General features: G+C 44.0%; 1 protein-coding gene across 2 annotated transcripts in view; it reads left to right on the top strand.

Annotated features, from left to right (window-relative positions):
- Window positions 1–20,212, top strand: part of JAZF1 (JAZF zinc finger 1) — a 320,632-nt gene that overhangs the window by 273,674 nt on the left and 26,746 nt on the right. The window lies entirely within an intron of this gene.

Genomic DNA, 20,212 nt, shown 5'->3' with positions numbered 1-20,212 from the left:
ATGATATGCTGGGAGCAGAAGGGGCCGGGGACTGACGACGATTCACACCCCCTCCCTCTTTGACCCTGGTCTTTGTGAGTTTGTTGATTTAGTCCTCTACCACTGAAGAAATATTTATAAATTATTGTGTCTGTATGTGGGAATGGTTTTGAGGATATTTTTTTTGAGCCTTTGCCACGTGTGATGGCTGTAGTGGGTTTGCTTCAGTAGATGAAACAAGATTGCCGTGTGTTGACTAGTGTTGGTACTGGGCGATGAGTACATAGGGTTCATGAGACCATTCTCCCTATTTTGCTTATTTTAAACATTTTCCATAATAAATGTTTAAAAAAAAATTCTGAGTGCCTCCTCTGTGCCAGGCACAGAGCTACCGTATGAGCCCAAGGAGACTTCATCCCCGTCCTGAGGGAGGTTAGGCCTGGTGGAAGGTGTTGGTATTCTAGGGGGACAACAAGCACACGCTCGTCCTCCCCTCCCAGTTGGAGAAGCCACCGAAAAATTAAACAGCAGCCAGAGGAAAGATCAAGATCAGCTTTGTTAGTAAAGCCAAACTGCAGAATGGAGCTTGGATCCAGGACCGCGGGGCTTCTCTTGTATGTCTTCCCTGAATCAACTTATTTCGCAAACCACCCTTTTACACAGAGGCCGAGCAGCCCCGAGTGCACCCTGGGCCCTGAGATGAGCAGGACTGGGCCCTTCTCCCCAGTTCAGAGAGCCAGGAAGTCGTTGCTCCTCCATGGGCAGGAACGAGTGAGGACAGGCAAAGGAGCCTGGAAAGATCCCTCCTCTTCTTTTTCCCATCCGAGAAATAGGGCCTCTAGTTCCCTGCCCCGCAGTCGGAGTTTAGACGGGCAGTAAATACATAGAGCCTTGTAACCATGACAAGTGCTATATAGAACTCAGTGATCTGAGAGCATCTAGACGGACTTTCGGGAAAGGCTTTCCCTGAAAGGTAAGTAGGACTCAAGTAGGCCAAGAGGGAAAGGAGGGCTGTCCCGCCAGGGAACATTCTGCAGAAGCTCTGTGAGAAGGAGCCTGGCAGGTCCCAGGTCCTGAAAGAGGCCAGCTGACCAGCGTGAGGTGAGGCCAGGGCATTCGGCAGGGACCAGGGTACTGTGGGTTGATCCTGAGACCAAAGAGAAGCCACCTAGAATCACACCATCATCTCTGTAGCATCACCCCCTCGACTGTGGCTAAAAAAGTGGATTTTCTCTGACAGTTTGCAGATCTCTCTTTCAGCCATCTCCCATCAAGGGAGGTGACTACAATAGTATTTCTCAAAATGTGTTTCAGAATATTTACTTCACCAAATAGCAGCAGTTGGAGGGAAAGGGATTTCCTGGATAGGGGAAGTGATGAAGGTTAGACCAAGTACACTGATTTCTTTAATGCAGGGCTTTAATATATATTGTTGATCTCCAAGGAAAGGATTTAGTAAGTTTTGCAAACTTAGTTGACTCTGATTATAGGGCCTCCTTTCTAAGGGCAGTTTGGGGGACTCATGGCGATAGACACCTGTGTTTTGTCATGATTAGGCATTTCGAAGATAGGACAGGTGTGCGAGGCAGACTGATGAGGGTTGCTATCGTACTTCTCCCTTTAGACATCACTGATAATACCCATTATACAGGTTCTTGTGTGAGTTAATGTGAGAGCATGTGTATACACCCAGCATTCAATAAATGTTCATCCCTGTGCTCTGGAGTTTTCAACTAGTTGCTTCAGGAGCAGAATCGGCATCGTTCTCTTGTAGAGGATTAATTGGCTCATTTGTGTTGGGCATTTGTCCATTCCTTTAGATAGGCCACCGTATTTCCCTTTTATTCTGTGGAGATTTACTTTCCAGGATCATCATGTAATATTTGCTATGTAAATCTAGGGAAAGCTATGAGAACGTAGTGTAACTCTGCGATCCTCTTTTCTGGGTATTTCCATGAATATTTATTCATACATAATATGAGTTATGGGGGAAGTTTTGTACCGGAGAGTGTTTTATACCTGACTTAATGTGGACTGACTTGTGGCCAACACCAGATAACCATGACTGCCCCAATTAGGAACGGGTGCCATGGAACCCCATGAAAATAGACAGTTTAAAAGTGAGAGTTTATTATTTTTCATGTAAGAATGTTTGGAAGAAATGGAATCATTTCCTTTCCTTCAGACATAAAGAAATCTTTCTGACACCTTGCCTATTTTAACAACTTCCCACTGAGAGAATTAATTTATGTTGTGGTAAAGATGTATCATTTTCAGTCTGTCAGGATCATTGGTAACTTATTTGCTGCTCGAAGTACGTTCCATGTAAACATCAAAAATTAGGGGAAATGGTTGCTTAAACCCCTACCCTGTACAATTTTGATTGTATACATTTTTCAATGTTTGAAATGTTATTTTACCTGTAGTTAGAGAGATCAGCTTATTTTGCCTGACTAATGTGGTTTCGTTCACTTTCATTGCCAAGTTATAAATAATATTCCAAGTTTCTACCTCCTAAATTCACTCTTCCAAGTTCCACATTTAAGGTGTATTCCAGGTCCAGAAGTAATAGTCCTCTTGTAGAAAGTCTCATTTATAAAATGGTCATTAAAATACACTGTCTTGACTGAGTTAGAGCTCAGCTTCATCCTGGAGTTTCAAGTATTTCTCAGGTATTCTTGGACCTAATATTTATCTTGCAATTTCTAAATCCTGGGAGAATCTTCTTACCTCATCTTTTTCATTTTCTATCCTAAGTTGTTTTGTTATTTCGAATATATATATGTAGGTGTATGTGTATATAAAATAAAGTATTCACTTAAGGAAAGTTAGAATGGTTTAAATCGTGAGTTAGCAAACCTTTTCTGTAAAGGACCAAATAGCAAATATTTTGTGCTTTCTAGGCCCTGTGGTCTCTGTTCCAGCGACTCAGTCCTACCTTGTGGTATGACAGCAGCCGTAGAACTCTGTAAATGAATGGGCATGGGATGTGCCTTCAAAACTAGAAGTTTTTGTAAAACTTTATAACAACAGACCAGTTTTGGCTCACAGGCCACAGTCTGCCAACCCCTGGTTTGAATCATAAAGATATGTAATTTAAAGATCAACTTCATTAAATTCCCTGCAAATAAAGTGTCAAAAGAATTCATACCCATCTCCTTAGAAGTAATAACATCTAGAGTAAAATTGCTAAGGGGGAAAGATGACTAACATTTGTAGAGTGTTTATTATATGCTTACTGTATACTTGACATACGATGTTTTTAATCCCAATACCAGCTCCACTGAGACCACATTATTATTCCCATATGCAGATTAAAGAAATAGAGGCTTTAATAAGGTTAACTTCACAAAGCCCCACGTCTGTCTGTTCAAAACATGTGGCCTTTCCAGTGTACTTGGACTTCCCACATTAAGACCTTTTAGGAAACTCTTACTAGACCTTCAGCCATCTAGCTGCTCCAGTTACCAACTTGACAGCTCCAAACCCCAAATACAACAGGATGTTAAGATAACTGGAACTGTGGTTCACTTTCATTCACAGAACTCCCACTCTACCATTCAAATAGCATATCAGAAATAGAGAACTGACTACTTTGGTTTAGCCGGGGTTTTCTTTAAGGATGAGCCGGAGCTGACTCCAGAGAGCCAGTTGTTAAATATTCAGGTTTGCACGCCGGTTGTTAGAAGGATTATCTTGAAATTGGCCATGGGGGGAGTATTTCCACCAATCAAATTGGCAGATGCTACCTGTACCCCTCCCACCCCACCTGCCGTCTCTTCACCATGATACCAACGGTTTATCCTTTCAGTAGTTATCAGATTAATCTTCCTTTGTCATTCAAGGGATCATAGTCCTAATTGTGTCTGTGAATAAACCTAAAGCAAACCTCAATCACCAATAAGTTATGGCCATTTCAAACAGTAGATTGCTTTGCAGTCATTCACAGCAGTGTTTTCGGTGACTATGTAATGACACAGGTTTTCACATTATTGGGTTACAAAACCACATGTGCAGCATGATCCCAGTTTTTATTTTTTACTCCAAAAAAGTTAACTGTGGTTACCTTAATATGGTCACCTTTCTCTTTTTTCCCCATCTACTGAGTCTGTTTTACTTTTATAACTACAACTGTTTAGTGCATATAATGGGAAGATCTAGACAGGATTACTGATGGCCTCCTACCCTCCAAAAAAGGGTTTAATGAATTTATATTGTTTCAAAATAATTATCTTTTCTGGGAGGAGGAAGGAGGTCATCCTATAGGAAAGGTCTTGAGGTTGGCTTTGCAGATTGTATTAGTTATCAGTGCCTGTAAATTATTTAAGAAAGTAATTTCTCTCCCCACCCTGACCTCCACCCCAATATTTGCTGCTGATTCTCTTAAAAGAGTGACTGTCCATCAGGCTGTAATCCAAATCACCTGGAATATTTTTTTTTTAATTTAAGTGAACTCTGCACTGTACGTGGGGCTCCAACTTACGACTCCGAGATCAACCGTGACCCCAAGATCAAGAGTCGCATGTTTTACGGACTGAGCCACCCAGGCACACACCCCTGCCCCCGAAACCTGGAGGGTTTTTTTGTTTTGTTTTGTTTAAAGATTTTATTTATTTATTTGTCGGAGAGAACACGGCAGGCAGAGGGAGACTCAGGATCCCTGCTGAGCAAGAAGCCCAATGTGGGACTCGATCCCAGGACTCTGGGATCATGACCTGAGCCAAAGGCAGATGCTTAACTGACTGAGCCACCCAGGCATCCCATAACCTAGAGGATTGTTAAGCCACCTTTTGCTTGGGTTCCATTCCTGAAACTCTGATTTAGTTGGGACCGGGGGAGGGCAGGGGGAGGTTGGGCCCTGGGAGTTTTTAAAAGCTCTCTCAAACTAGATAATTCTAACTTATAGCCCGAGTTGGGAAAGCGCTGTTTTAAAACGCGATCAGTCTAGTTGTCATAGCCGTGTGTTTTCTTGCTTGGGTTAACATGTTTCCACCTTGCGTGGAGAAAGGTTGCTGTAGTCTACTTGCTAGGACTCCAGAGATGGGTCCAAGGGACTGAACAGATGCTCGCTTATGTCTTAATGGAGAAGCCACAGAAAGAGTTGGCTGGATTTCTGGTTATAATAGCATTGCATAGTCTCTCCTGGAAAATACTTGTACATATATTTTGGCCCACTCAGGGGGAGGGGGTGGATATTCAAATATTAAACCAGAGGAAGGCATCCAAGGAAATTAAACCAATTTTTTTTGTTTTCTTGTTTAGGCTCCCTATAATGAGTGTGAAGTCATAGATAATATCTATTAATGCATAATTCGAGTTTTTATGTTGTGTTATTTCACTTCACATTTCTGTGTCTCCTGCTATTTGGCCTTACAGTAGACCCTTAACACTCCTTTGTGGCTTTTGCAGTAAGTTGTTCGGGTTATAAGATTTTTAAATTTCCAGGAGTTACTGATCCACAACAGGTCTTTTTAAAAAGTATTTTTCTCTCAGGATGGAAATTACTCTGCAATAATGACTTCTACAACTGATAAAATTTTACTTGACATTTAGAAGCTATTTTAATGTGGTTGAGTTGGACTCTCCTGATCCCTGCCATGCTTTTATTTTTAGAAAACAAAATAAACTTAAGTAGGCTTGATAGAAGCAGAGAATCTCAGAGAAAGAGAACTAAGGATAGTTCTAAACTAACATACCTCCCCCTACCCACCCAAGGAGAGAAGTAATGCTATTCTGTTGCGTGGTGGAAGATGAGAGAAGCAAAGCAAAATATTTCAATGTGACTGAATTTTGTGACGTACTTATGAATTCCTGAAGCCATGGTTTGGTCTTTCTCACAGGTTCTGCCGTGGAGAGTTAAATATTTAGACCATGCCAAGGAAACATTCCCCAAAATCTTCCTACTTAAGAAAATGGCCTCTATTTACATTTCACAGAAAGGTGCCGTGTTGCTAGAGAATGACAATACGTCGCTGTATTATCTGGCTTGCATTATGTTCAGGGTCACTAACACACCCTTTCCTGGCCCATGGGTTTTTTTGCTTGTTTGTTTATATACTAATTTGGTCTAATCATTGTTCTTTCATCATCTTTTTTGACTGACTCATAAAACCTTTATCCTGCTTCCTGAGGCTCCTGCTCCAGTCCTGCGGCTCGTCCGCCTCCGCCCCCCACCCCCCTGCACCAGCTTACGTAGCTACTTGTTTTTCACCTCCTCTTGCCTCTCAACGTGTTGGTAGAGTAGGGATGGCAACGCACGAAGTAGTATTTCGATTACTTTTCCATAACTACACAACTTACAAGAAAGCTTCCTAAACAAAACTCTTTCTTGACTGGAAGAAAACAGTCAAATCAATGGTGATCTGTAATAATAATAGATTAGATCTTGATAGCACTCTATAGCACACAAAAGCATTCACATTTGCCATTATCAACCCCACTTTAAAGACAAAAGAAACTGGGTCTCACCTAAATGGTAACTTGCCCAAGTTCAAGTGGTTCTCAGATGGCACAGCCACTGTTCTCCACAGCACCGGGGCTGGACATCTTTTCATTCGACATCATTTACCAAGTATCTATTTCGGTATTGGTACTGTGCCAGGTATTGTGGGTACAGAAAAGCATAAGGCATAGCTCTTGTGGGTTAGAACTTGTAGGACACGTAATGAACATGACATAAGCACAGATGGCCTAAATTATCAGCAGGGGTGATTAGTAAGACAAGAGAGCTACATACGGCGTCATTCCCTCTCTGCTGTTTTAGCACAGTTACAAGCTGTATATTCACACCCATAAAATGTCTTAGATATTGTAAAGCAAACGTAACTTCCAAAGGAGTTGGAATGAGGTGAGATCAGTGGGAAAGACCTGGGGCAGACAGTTTTCTACTCTATGATCATGACTGAATGTCAGCTTAGGGAATTAGTGATCAGACCTGGATATGTTAACAAAAGATGTTAATGAATCTTGGGTTTTCTGGGTCACCTTTCAAAACTTTGGGAGTGTAGAAGTAAAGGGGTGAGAGCCCTTAAGCATTAGAGGGATCTGAATTCAAATATCGGTTCTGCTGCTGGAGAGAGAGTTGGCCTTAAATATTTCCAGGTCTCAGTTTCTTTAGCTACACGTGGGAGGCAATCCTACCTCATTGTGAAGATTAATGAAATAGAGGGACAGAAAGATCCCCTGGTGTTAACATGGTCTCTACGGAAACCAACAGCTCAGAAAGGACATTGGCTTTGGAAGGGCCCGACTCTGCAGGAGACACTGCAGGGGTAAAGAAGCCCGCTGTGTTCAGGAACTGTCGGCTGGGAATGGTGGGAAGGGCTGATGCAGCCAGGCTAGTTAGGGCTTCTTGAAGTAGCTGAATAGCGCGTTCAAAACAAAGAAAACACTTTTTGCTCTTAACTGAATCCTGCCCTTTTGGGGAGACAGTATTTCACCAGCCCTGGCCAGGACCACTCGTGCATGTTTATTTTTGGTCTGCACTAACCTCAGAAAAGGCTGGTTCCAGGAATGTGCATTACAGGTGGTATTTGCTAATGACCTGCTCTGGGCAGAGGCACATTTTCTAAAAGAAGGTTGGCGGGGGAGGTCCTATCTGAAAACAAAAAAGACACTATATGTCACTAATACGGGGATATTTAAGATAACCGCTTTAAGACCAGGGATGGTAGAAATAAAGAGTTAGCCAGTTCAGATTTTTAGATCTTGTTTTGTTATTTTAGTAAACATAATAACTCTTTTAATTGTGTAAATTCAAAGCACCATGAAAATGGAATATTGAATGTTTCTAACAAACGCACACACTCCTACGAGCCCTGTCCCCCCTCTTCAGGAAGGAAATGGCCACCCAGGCCCAACCACCACGGCCATTGGAGGCATGGGGCACCCCTTTGCCCCACCCACTTTAAGCTTCTTTTACATTTTCAGGGCCCTTTATGATGTGGCAGAACTAAACATTGCACTAATAAGATATATCTAGGTTATAGGGCCACATAAAGGTCAACGCAAGGTCTTCAGGACCAGGTGAATTTTGACTACAGCATCTTGGAAACTCCCTGCCCTCCTTTCTCTGAAGGGCATAGAACATCCTCAGAGCTGCCCTGAGGAGGGGAGAGAGAGCTCGGATGTCACTGTTCTCCACCCGCCTGAGGACTGTGAGACCCCAGAGATCACGTAGCTTCTTCAGGGCTCCAAAGCCAAAGTGAAGTTGGCCTGGCAATTCCACTCCAGGAATGTTACCCAAAGCTAGTGAAACCATGTCCACAAAAGACAAGTACAAGGATGCACGGAGAAGTTTTATTCACAAATGATTAATTCACTTGTAGGTAAATGGATGAACAAATCATGATCTGTCCATACAGTGGAATACAGATTTAGGAAGAAAAAGGAGCAAAGCAATGTTACCAAAAAAATGGAGGAATCTAAAAAAAAAAAAAAAGACACGAAAGAGTACGTAAAAAAAAATTCAAGTACAGGCATACCAAATTTGTGGTGACAAATCAGAACAGTGATTGACTCAGGAATCTTGGAGGGAGGGGTGTGTACACAAGAGAACTTTCTGGTGTGATACATTCCAGATCTTGATTGAGATGTTGGTTACACAAAGGGATCCATTTGTTAGACTTACCAGTTAAACACTTGAGATCTGCGCATTGCACTTGGATGTACTTGCCTCGGTTAAAAAAGAATTGGTTGCCCAGGCAGAAATGAGAAACAGGAGCCCACACCTTCCACCCACTCCTGGAGCCAGCAAATAGGGTTTCCTCTGCTGTAAACAATCCATTTAAGAACAAAGCAAGTAAATACATGAGGTCGGTCCTTTGAGTAGGAAAATCTCTGGAATTTCCTCTCCATTGAAGACGGACAGTAAGTGGAATCCCTTATTCTCAGCTTTCTTAGAAACCCTGAGGAATCGATAGCATGGTCAAAACAATTGTAATACATACTAAATGAGAAATAAAGCAGGGAGAAAAGAGGAAAGAAGGAGAGAACAAGCAGAGCTAGTTGCCAAACACTTCGTCTTAGGTCACAGTTAGAACTGGTTAATGACTAAAAGGATCCCTGATAGAAGGTTCTAGCATCTGGATCTTCCAATAGCCAGAAAATTTGCTTCCCATAAGATAAAGAGTGCTTCGTTATGTTGAGAATTTTTCAGGGAAGAAAACTAAAGCGGCTCAGCTTTATTCTCTGAAATTCTAAATAAACCCAGTTTCTATCACGGGCAGTCACTTAAAAGCAGCTTATCCTTGGATGTGATATTTGCAGTGACAGAGGTATCTATAATTTACCTTCTAATGAAAATGTTTTTGAGGCCTACCACTGTAGCAATACCTTGCTTCACCATAATGTGCACTTAGTTATAAACCAAAATTTCATCTCTACTATTAACTGTGTTGTTTAATCAAACTCAAGAAAAATACTACGTCCACTGTTAAGAAGTCCCACAAGAAATCTTAAAAGTCTTGACAGTCCCATTTCACCTCATGCTGGAAACAGTTCATGGCACGGCTTTGGCTCTCAGGCCACATTGCTTTTTCTTTGTCCTGGCAGGGGTCTCTGCACTGGCCAAAAAAATATCAGGAGAGATCACAAGATAAAGTTATTTTAAAGGGCACACATGAAGGCTGTGCTGTGCTCCCCCAGGCCCCCTACCCAACCCCCAAAAAAGAATGCGATCTCTTTAAGCCACGATCCAGAGCTCACTCGAATGCCAGCACCCATCAGTGCACACTTCTCAGTAATTTTCCTTTGAGCTGAAATAGGAGCGCTAAAGAGAGCGATGGATTGTAAGCCTGGAAACCGGTGCAGATTCCACTGGAAACATGAATAAACAAACAGACGCGCGGTGCTCCCGGACACCTCGACTTCGAAGGTGATGGGGATTTAACACCTGATGAATTTGTAGCCCGGCCAAATGTCTGTATTTCCAAAGAAGGCTTTTCTTTTCCCTCCCATCTAAAATACAGCATATTAAAATCAGAGAGGCCCTTTCATCTTCGTGGGTATCACGGCAGCAAACTTATTTTAATGTCTTTTCCATGTGGGTCTGGTTTTCGGAATAAAATGATCCCCAGGCACATCCAGCTGCACAGCATTAAAGAATCTGCAGAAAAACGGGACAACGTTCAGCTAATTTGTTCCTGCGAAACAGACAGTCAAGGTACAGAGAATCTCCCAGCTGCTGTCCCAGGGCTTTGTGCAGACTTGGAGATGCACTAAAAAGAAAGTGGTATTTGACAGGAAGGGAGAAAGTTAGGCTGCCGGACCCTCTCTGGTGCCAGGGACGGAGAGATTTCTAGTAGCTTGCTACCAAGCTTACATCGTTCCTCCTTAGAAAACTGGTTGCTGGTGTTAATCTATATCCATCAGACCAGCAAGGAGTTGGCTTGATCTTACGGGATCGAAGACGTGTCTCACGCTCCACTGGGCTCAGTAAGTTGGTTGCTTGTGTGTTTAACCGTAGCCAATTCAGGCTCTCTTCGGCATGGAAACACACATCAAAAATCATCCTCAAGAAACTGAAGTGGGTTGGGGAACAAGTGTGTAGGAATTTGCGATTTAACTATGCCATGAGGTGCTGTGTTTTCTATGTAGGCACCCAGTTATTACTTTTTTTTTTTCTCCTAAAGGCAAAAAAGGCAGCCAAGGTGTTCCCGATGATTACAGGCCAAGAACAAGTCACTCAGCGAAACTGTTTTTCCTCTCGTCAAATAATTTTGAATAAAGTAGATAAAGTAGCTAGACAACACCTGCCAATGTCACCCACCTAAGATGTCTCTTTATAGCCTGAGTCTGGGGGGAGTTTTAGTTTTAAAATAGACACGTTTTTCAGAATCGCCATAATAACAAGAAATGCCAAATAACAAGAAAAAACATGTGTAAAGCAGGTTTCTCTTGTAGCAAATAGTGAACAAGGTGTATTCTGTGTGAGATATCTCAAGCTCTCTATATGCTATGTAACCGCATAGTTAAAATTCCAGTCACAAAGTTTGACTGGAAAACGATTGCATAGAACCTTAAATTCAGGGGTGGAAAGGACCTCAACATGCTTTTCCATTGGCTGCTGTGTTCCCGTTTCTGTCCACTAGGCCGAACCATACAGCATTATTTAGGCTGAACTCCCGTACACTCACAAACACAAGGACCGGTGCCAGGCACTCCATCTGAATGATGTTTTTGGGACACGGTCATGATCCTATATCTTGAACAGGCCCCCATACCATCCTCTTAGATGACTACTTTCTAAAATTACATAAAGCTTGGGCAGCTGGGTGGCTCAGTTGGTTAAGCATCTGCCTTTGGCTCAGGTCATGATCCCAGGGTCCTGGGATCAAGCCCCGCATCGGTCTCCCTGTTCAGCAGGGAGCCTGCTTCTCCCTCTGCTCCTCACCCTTCTTGTGTTGTCTCACTCTCTCTCTGTCAAAGTCTTTTAAAAAATAAAATTACCTAAAGTTCTAGACCCTAATCATGTTGAAAGTCTCATCCCATGAAAAAAGTCTCCCTAAAATTCCACTCAAGAAAGTTAATTTTGGCAGAGCTCTCAGATGCTGTGAACAGTATTTCACTGCCATTAAAAGGAAACCGTCTTTGAAAAAATTGTTTAATTAAAGCCACTCAGTTTCAGTAATATATGCGTGTGATTTAGAATATGCTATGCGGTACCTAAGGGAAATTATTTTCTTAAGACTAACAAAACTTGACAAATCATTAACTTTTAAAAGCATGAAATTAAAACGTGGCAGCTCAGTTGCGAGTGACCTGCCAGAGGGGCCTGGCCTGGAGTTGGTTGTGACAGGCTGGATGGGTTCCTCCCACCACCTGTGGACAACGCACCACAGACTGGAGGGTTCGTTGGGTTCTCCCTTCCCTGCCCCCCGAAAATGAATAAGCCCCTTTTGGAGACCAAAACCATAAAGTTAAAATTATGAAGTAACTGCAAATATAAAAATTGAGATTTTAAAATTCTCTTCAGAAATAAATCCGAGGTTCTGGGCTAACTTCATAAGAAGCTTGCGTTACAGAAGCGTGTGTACTCCGTTGGTAGTTAATACACGGTACTTGGCCAGTACACAGCAAATTAAAAGTTTAGTAGAATCCAGTTAACACGTGTAAATAATCTGTAGAGGCGTGTTTCCTAAAATGAATCAGTCATAAATTTTCCAGAAAGGATTTCTTTTTTCTTTTTCTTTTCTTTTTTTTTTTTTTTCTCCTTCTCTACAAAGATCTGTGTCCTGGCATCATCAGAAGAGGAAGGTTTGCCAGGACTAGAAAGCTCGTCCTTTGTCACGTGGGAGCCCTTGAGCTAAAGCTATCGATGTGGCACAGTGAGGAGATTCGTCCCTTTAATTCTGTCAAGCAAGGAGGGCAAACTGGAAAATGAATTATGCTATATATAAATTTGAAAGGAGCTCCATGTTCACGGTAGCAGTGATTCGTAAAAATAGCATCGCACAGCCTCCTTGAATTTCTGTTCACTTGGTCTGTATTTTCTATTATATGACTATATATTTTGGAAAGATGACAGGAGTCAAAAGTGAGTGGATATTTTCTCAGAACATTTTGCCTCTTTTGTCATCTTCCAGAAGATGGCAATTTATGGCTCCTTCAGAGCAATGTCAGGTTCTTGTCTAGAAAGCATTCTGAGTGGCCTGAATTTATTAACTTAATAAACCGTGTTGTTACTTAGGTGTCCAATTAATAGTTGTCGTTGGTTCTTCTCCCTGACAGAGGAAGATACGGAACAGAATCTGTTCTGCATGCTGGTTCTTTACAGTCTTCTGTAGTAAACTGTCTTCCCTTGGGTTCGTGATGCTGGCCTTCTGGAACCATGTGGCTTGAAGTTAGTTCAGGTGACCCCGGCACGGTGTTAATACGTCTGAGGCCTTGGGCTTCATTCCCATGTGGGCCAGTTCACTGGACTGTGTCCCGTGACCCCGAACCATGCCCCTAGTGCTAGCCGAATGTCAAACATCAGGTAGTAGAGTCCCTTGAAGTCTCTCTGGAAAGAGATGGTGAAGCTATATGATAAACACACGGGGACGGATCAGGGTCCCAGAGAGTTGCCTTTTCCTCTGGCTTTGCCCAGGGGGCTCGAGGTCTGTGAAAATACGATTATGCAGAGAACGATTCAAAGTGCCTGTCTCTGAAGTACTCCGAATGGCCTCAGTTTAGCTGTGACATGTTCATCTTCTGGGTCTTTTGTGTTCAGTACCAGTGTCTTTGGAATATTCAAAAGAATGGGAGACTGACAAAGATGAGTTGGTAAAAGTAAATGCCCTAAAATGGGGGAGGCCTCACACTGTTGATACTTGTTGCCGTGAAAGGACAGAGATTCTATAGCTTGGGGGAAGGAACTCAGTTCCACTTGTTGCTCGCTTTAAAATGATGGTCAGAGGAGCGTGCAACTCTGGATCTTGGGATCTTGAGTACCAGCCCCATGTTGGGTGTAGAGATTACTTATATAAAGAAACTTAAAAAAATAATAATAAAACGATGGTCAGAGATGGGAGGACAGCTCCATTCCCTCCTTCACCACATGGGAGAGAGTTCTTGGAAGAGAATGGCAGGTGGGTGATGCAGTGGTTTTATTACGTAAGTAGTCGTTCCTTAACACCCCTGAAATTAAGAGGTGCACTTCTGCCCCAAACCCCTCCCGACTGAGGAAAGCAAAGGAGGCAGGCCAACATGGCATAAAATAGCATCAGACATCGGCAGCCATCCTCTTGGCTGTTGTAACTGTAAGCTATCACCAGCATGAAGAAAAGAGAAAAACTAGGGTGCCTCACACTCAGTAAGTGTAAGCATTGTCTGGGGAAACTTAGTTTCATGCTTGAGTGTGTCATGTTCTGTGTTGTGATATAAAATGTTATTTTTCACTGGATCATGGTCAGAAAATCTGAAGGAAAGTGTTACAGGCTCACACAAGCGGAGTGAGGGCCTCGAGCTCCTGTCGCCAAATTGGGTGAAAGCCAAGTCCAAGCTTCCTGTTCCCACTCGTGTCCTTTCCGTCTCCGTCGCACTCCAGCCCCTACGAAATATGAGTGTGTTTTCATAGCCAGTTGTGTTAGAGTTCTCCCCTCACAAGACCTCGTCAGACTGTAGCCATGCAGTTCCTTCTGGAGCTGCAGATCCCAGAATATTCCCAGACTCCCATCCCCAGAACAAACACAAGGTCCTTTACTAGAGTTTAGCCACAAAGAGGAAGAAGAATGCTTCTTCTCTATTTGCCTTTTTTGGGGGGTGGGGTCTAGAAGTTTCTCTTTTGTTTGATCGGTTCTCCGTCCTCGGGAATAACTGAGCACTTAGCATGCAAGACCATCACTGGGTCCATCAGGATGAAGTCCTGGTGGCAAAAGGTACAGACTGTACCCTCAGCAGCTCCATGGGAAGGAGAAGAGACGTGTCACAACGAATAAAATGCCAGTGAGAAAACTGGGCCCGTACCAGATAAGAGAGCCGGGCACGGAGGGGCCCAGAGGGCAGAGAAGGCCCCTCTGCGGGGCAGGCATGGTCTGGGAGGGCTTCGGGACAAGAAGATGTTCTACCAGAACTTGTTTTGCATTTGGACGTGACGCCAGGGAGTCTAGGCCTTGAGTTCCCTTCCCAGAAGCCCATTTTTCCTCCCAGAGAGGTAGCTACCCAGAGTCCCTGAGCTTTCTAGACAGGTGTTTTCTCTTGACTCGGTCCTGGGGTAGGTGAAAATGATTTCTTCCAAGTATCGCAGGGGCGCACACAGCCACCTACCTCTATCAGTCCCGTAAAACCTGAGGTGAAAATAGTTGCGAGTTCCTCTGGGTTTTAGCACCACGGCTAAGGTATTTCTGGAAGCATTTTACCCCTTATACCCAGTCCAGACCACTGTATCTGTATCTGTCCAGACCACTCTCTTCTAACGTCTAAGGATGCGGAGAAAGCTGAAACAACTTACATAGAAAACATAAAGCAGAAGGAGGGTCAGCATTCCCCTATTTCTCCAAGAAAGCCTGCCTCCTCGGTCCAAGTGAGGGGCAGCCTTCATTCTTCGTCCTCCCTTGTTACCTGGAGTTGCTTTTTCTCACTAGGGCTCTTGTCCCCTTTTCCTGTCCTTGTTTTGACAGGGAAGAAAATAAACGTAGTGGGTGATAAAACTGGGAGTACTGGCTTTCCAACCACAGCCTCTGCCAAAGGCCGGCGTCCTCTCAGTAGCCTGCCCTGCGGAACGGTAATTAGTAGTATGGGAATTTTTACGGTACCCTCCCCGAGGAGCAATTTCACCAAAGAGTAACCCTCTTGTCTAGACCGTACAAACCCATAAAGTCATCACTAGCTGGGATTTCCAAGCTACAAAGCAGCAGTAGAAAAGACTGCCTCTAGCCTTCAAGGGCTTTCAAGTATAGAGCGCCCATTGTGGGGACCTGCCGTCCGCCCCAGTGCACGGACCCCTGTCCGGCAGGAGTCATGGAAACTCTCCCACTGACTCCGTCAACTGAGGAAAGACACCCAGCTTGCGATTTCGGCTTTATTGGCATCTACACAGCCTTGCCATCTCCTTGCATTTTAAACCTAGTACACTATCTGGGATTTTATTATTACAATTTATTTTTGAGAGTGAGCCAGCTGTGCCTTTTACGTTCTTGCTTGCCAAAGCTAATTATTAATTAGTGAGATAAAAGCAGTTTAGTGCTGGACATTTTAAGAAACAACGCTGGCAAAACTTACCCAGAGAGAGAGAAAGAAAAAGGGTTCAGATTTTTGATCCAGCGTTCCTTCCGCTGTAGGTACTTAGTGAAGTGTGGACAGTTATAAGGACAATAGTGTTAGTGACACTGGACAGTGGAAACATGCCCCCTGGAGGGAGAAGGGCAGAAGGGTAAGGTGTGTCCTCTGAGTCGCCCATCAGAGTCGCCCCTGAATAGAGTGGAATCAGATGATTCTTTTAAGAAATGTTTGTTCGTTTTTTAAGTAATCTCTACACCGAACGTGGGGCTCAAACTCATGACCCTAAGATCAGGAGTCGCACGCTCTACGAAGCCAACCAGGCACCCCAGAAATGCTGCTAAGACAGAGATCACCTAAGGAGGAAAACAAATCAGGAGATATGACTTACAGAATAAAATAGTTATGAAAACTAGTTGAAGAAAGACCCTCTCGCCCCTACCCCAGGTTGGCAAGGGGCATTAGAGTTCACCTGCGCCCACCTGGAGCAATGAGAAGAATAATGTTAGGGGCGCCTGGGGGGCTCAGTCCGTTAAGCGTCTGACTTGATCTCAGCTCCGGGTTGTGAGTTCAGGCGCTGTGTTGGGCTCCATGCTGGGTGTGGAGCTACTTTAAAAAAAAAAAAAAAGGAAAGACAATGGTAGTCACCATGTGGGGACGCCTAGAATGTGCTGTGCCCTTTGCTCAGCACATTTTTCATGTCCCCATTTTATATTTGAATGGAAACTGAAAGGTCAGAGATGTTAAGTAACTTGCCCAAGGGCACACTGTCAGTAAGTTTGGGTCCCTGGATCTTAACCCAGGTCTGCCTTTCTCCAAAGCACACTCCTGGTTGCTCTCCTCTGTGACCCCTAGAAATGTGAAATATGAAATGTGATTCACTTGTGTGCCCTTCAGGACTACTCAGTACATCCTCTTTCTCTAGGATGACTATTTTCCAGGAGTAGCTAGGAGAGGTATTGTTAATACGCAGAACAAACATTTGAGTGCCTGCTCTGCGTCAGATGTGCGTGCCAAGATAAAAACCGTAACCCCCATCCTCAAGTAGCCCAGAGACATGTGGGGAAGAGACAGGTGATGAAACCCACACAGGATGCTAAATTCCTCAATAGAGACAAGCGTGGCGTGTGCATAGAAGGGAGGGACACCTAGCCCGGCCTTGGAGAGAGGAGTCACGGAGGACTTCTTGGAGGCAGTGATATTCACTCTGAGTTTTAAGAATCAGTACATCTTAGATGAAGAAAAAGAAAGAGGGCGTATTGTTTAGATGGGTAGGGAGGGAGAAAAATGCCCAGTTGGCAAGAGTTGTCCCTTTTTTCAAAGTGTAATGAGAAGCCACTGGAGGATTTTACACAGGGGAATGTCATGGTTTGCCTTACATTTTTAAAAGAGGATTCTGACTGATGAATGACTGTTGGGGGACAGGCTAAGAATGGCGAAAGGGTGGTTGGTATTTATTGCAACCCTCCAGGAGAGGTGGCAGCGATAGGACCAGGGCCTAGGGTGGAGCTATGGTGGGACGTGGGGTGTTGGGAGGTAGAGCCTACAGGGGTTACGGGAGGGGATGGAGAGGGAAAGGCAGGAGTGACTCCTGGGTTCCTTGCCGGAGCAGCTGAGTAGGTGGTGGTGCCATTTCCTGGACACGGTGGGGCAGGAACAGGTTTTCAGGGGCGATATATAGTCAAGGACTCTCTCTCTCAGAACCAAGACACGATCTTAAATCATTGACTACCTCTATCATGATAGACTGTATTTCAGTAGTTCCCTAATTTTTCCCGGTCTGGGAACATCCTAAAAATATGGATCCCTGGGATCCACTCTAAACTTAGTCAAATATGAGGGGGGAAGCCAGGAATTGGGAGCTTCTAGCAGTTTCCAGGTGATTCTAGCACCGCCAGCCCAGCATCAGGCCATGGACCTGGTTTGCGAACCACTGCTGTTTCATATTTGTCAAGGCCAGTCATGATGACCCGAAGGCTGTTTGAGCAACATTCCTGCCCTGTCGTGCCACACCATCTCTCCTGTTTATTGTTGCCCGCCGAACCACTAGCAATTTTCCCAGATAAGTCATTCTAAAATTAAAGGAAAGGTTTGCTGACTGGCTTAACTTGGGCTGTGCTTCTTTGATGTTTTTCCCTAGCTGTCAGGGATATTTCTAATAAGCGGGGAACCTTGAAAGAATAGCCTTTTCCTAAATGACAGGAATGTTCCCACATGCTGATGTTTTTCACAAGGACCTAAGGCTCAGATGTCTGTCTGAATGATCTGATCCTCATAAATCGGTGAATTGGTTCTGGAAATCCCATGAGCCTCGGCTTTCTTCCGAGATTTATGGCACTTCCCGCTCTTGTTGAAGCCAGGAATAACATCATAGCTCCCTCAGCACTTCTGGTTTTCGTTCCTGAGGGGGCGGCGAAGGAAGGGAGAGGTGTGTTGAACCAATACCACTTCGAAAGAAAACCATCTAGACTTCTTTTCCAAAACCTCAAAAAAAAAAAAAAAAAGCCTCATGTTCTGCTAAGAGTCTAACAGTTTTCTGCCCTCCGGTCTTCCCTCCCTGGGGATTTTCCCATCACCCTTACCCTGGCGGGTCCATGGTGTGCGAACAGGGCCGGAGCTGGCCGGAGCTCATGGGCACCTTCCAAGGTGAGGCCCTGTTTTAAGGTACTTACAAAACAATGTTAAGTGATGGGTAGCATTAATTCCCTCTTGGACTGACCAAGAAAAGGAACTAATGAAGACTACCCTTCTAGTTAAAACCCAGCCTGGCAAATCTGTTTAACCAAATTGCACATTTTATTGGTGAAAGCGAGGATGAGGGTTTGTAGCCCACACAATAATGGCATCAAAGTGTCTGCATCTCCCTTAGCAGCATGGCAGACAAGAATCAGAAGATGTTCCACCAGCTCTCGAGAAGATCGACAACCAAGGAACTGGGTCTGATGGAAGACCCAGCTCTGAGTGCCGCAGGGAGGGGGTGAACGATGAGAAAAGAATCCCTGCCCTCCAGGGGGCCAGAATCTAGTTGCCGAGAAGACAAGGGTCTAAATAAAGCTCCTAGAAGACCCTGAACCTAAGAGCCTAAAATCAAGTGTTGTAGTTGTCAAAGGAAGGAGCAGTCCCTTCTACTTGGGAGCAGTCCAGTGAATACTTAATTCCCCGGGGAAAAGGAGCGTTCGAGAGAGGCCTTCAGGGATGAGGGCAGGTAAGGGTTATATAGCGGGGTGGGTGTTGTGTTATGGATTCCAAGCCCCAAACTTGCCAGATGGTGGTGTGGGGACCAGACATAGTGTACACACACAAGTTTGGCTGGTGTATTAGGTTTGCGACACGTACACGCAGATACAACCGCCTTCAATGCTAGGCTAGGGAATTTGTGTTTAATAGAGTTGGCAGCGGGGAGGCATTTGTAATAGGAGAGGTAACTAATGCAGTCAAAGAAGAGCCATATTCTGGGCCGCAGCTATTAGGGAGAACGTTTATGTGGCGGTGGAAGGAGGGCGGGTTGGAGGACGTGAGACTGGAGGCTACGGGTGTATCAGTTAGGAGGCTGGTTCAATAGCCATGGTGCACGTATGGGAGTAGATGGGATTTTCTTGATGAAATTTCTGCATGTCGAAGGGGAAATGACTTGATGTGGAAGGCTTTCCAGCGCCGTTCTGTGTAATACACGAATCCCTCCAAGTTGATAGAAACCTGCCCGGCTTGCTCAACATAAGTAAACCTCGTAGACATTGGAATGTTTATGTTCAGCCCAAAATGGCTCTGGTTTTTTTACACAGCTGTAAAGTGTATTTAACTCCCAAGTATAAAACACTTCTTGACTACTGTTTCATAGCTTCATAAAACCAGCCTCAATGTGAGGTGCTTTCTGTTGTCATCCCCTATCTTTCTACGCAAATCTGTTTCCTGATATTGTTTTTCCAACGGAAAAAAATGCAGCCCAGCTTAAACTACCTTTTTTACAAGCAGCTGTAAGAAGAAAGCCCCAAAGACAATAAGGAGCCTCTGCATTTATATTTTTAACCCAAGATTACGGATCTAACTAGCAGGGAAGCAAAATCGCTTTAATTATGAATGTTTTTCATTGTGGTTGTGAGTGTAAGTCAGTAACAGATGTTCATTTCCCCCCAGCTCAACTGTTTTTAATTCTTTCTTGAACACAGAGAGAGAAATCTTTAAACGTTTGCCAAAGTTCAATTAACATCCCTGGCTGAAGGTGGAAAATGCCCTACTTTGTTTTTTCTCGGCCGTATACCTGCGTTGGCCGCCTGTGCCACGGAGCTCCGGGGAAAGGTTCCAGCCGGTACAGGTTTTATTACTGCAAAGTTAATTTGCAGAATAAGCCTTTGGCGGGAGGGGTCTGTTGGACTTTTTATATATTTATTTATTTACTCTTTTTCAGTTATAAATAAAATTACACTGTAAAACATTGCAGCTTAATTGCAGGAAACCCGGTGCTTTTTTTTTGGTTGTTGTTCTGCAAGTGGTTAATAGCTCGTGTTTTGTTTATACGAAGCTGTAGAAATCTTGTGTA

This window comes from Ursus arctos, unplaced genomic scaffold (genome assembly GCF_023065955.2).
Source record: "Ursus arctos isolate Adak ecotype North America unplaced genomic scaffold, UrsArc2.0 scaffold_3, whole genome shotgun sequence".
Lineage (NCBI taxonomy): Eukaryota > Metazoa > Chordata > Mammalia > Carnivora > Ursidae > Ursus > Ursus arctos.
Note: the sequence above shows the minus strand (reverse complement) of the source record. Positions and strands in the feature narration are given on the sequence as shown.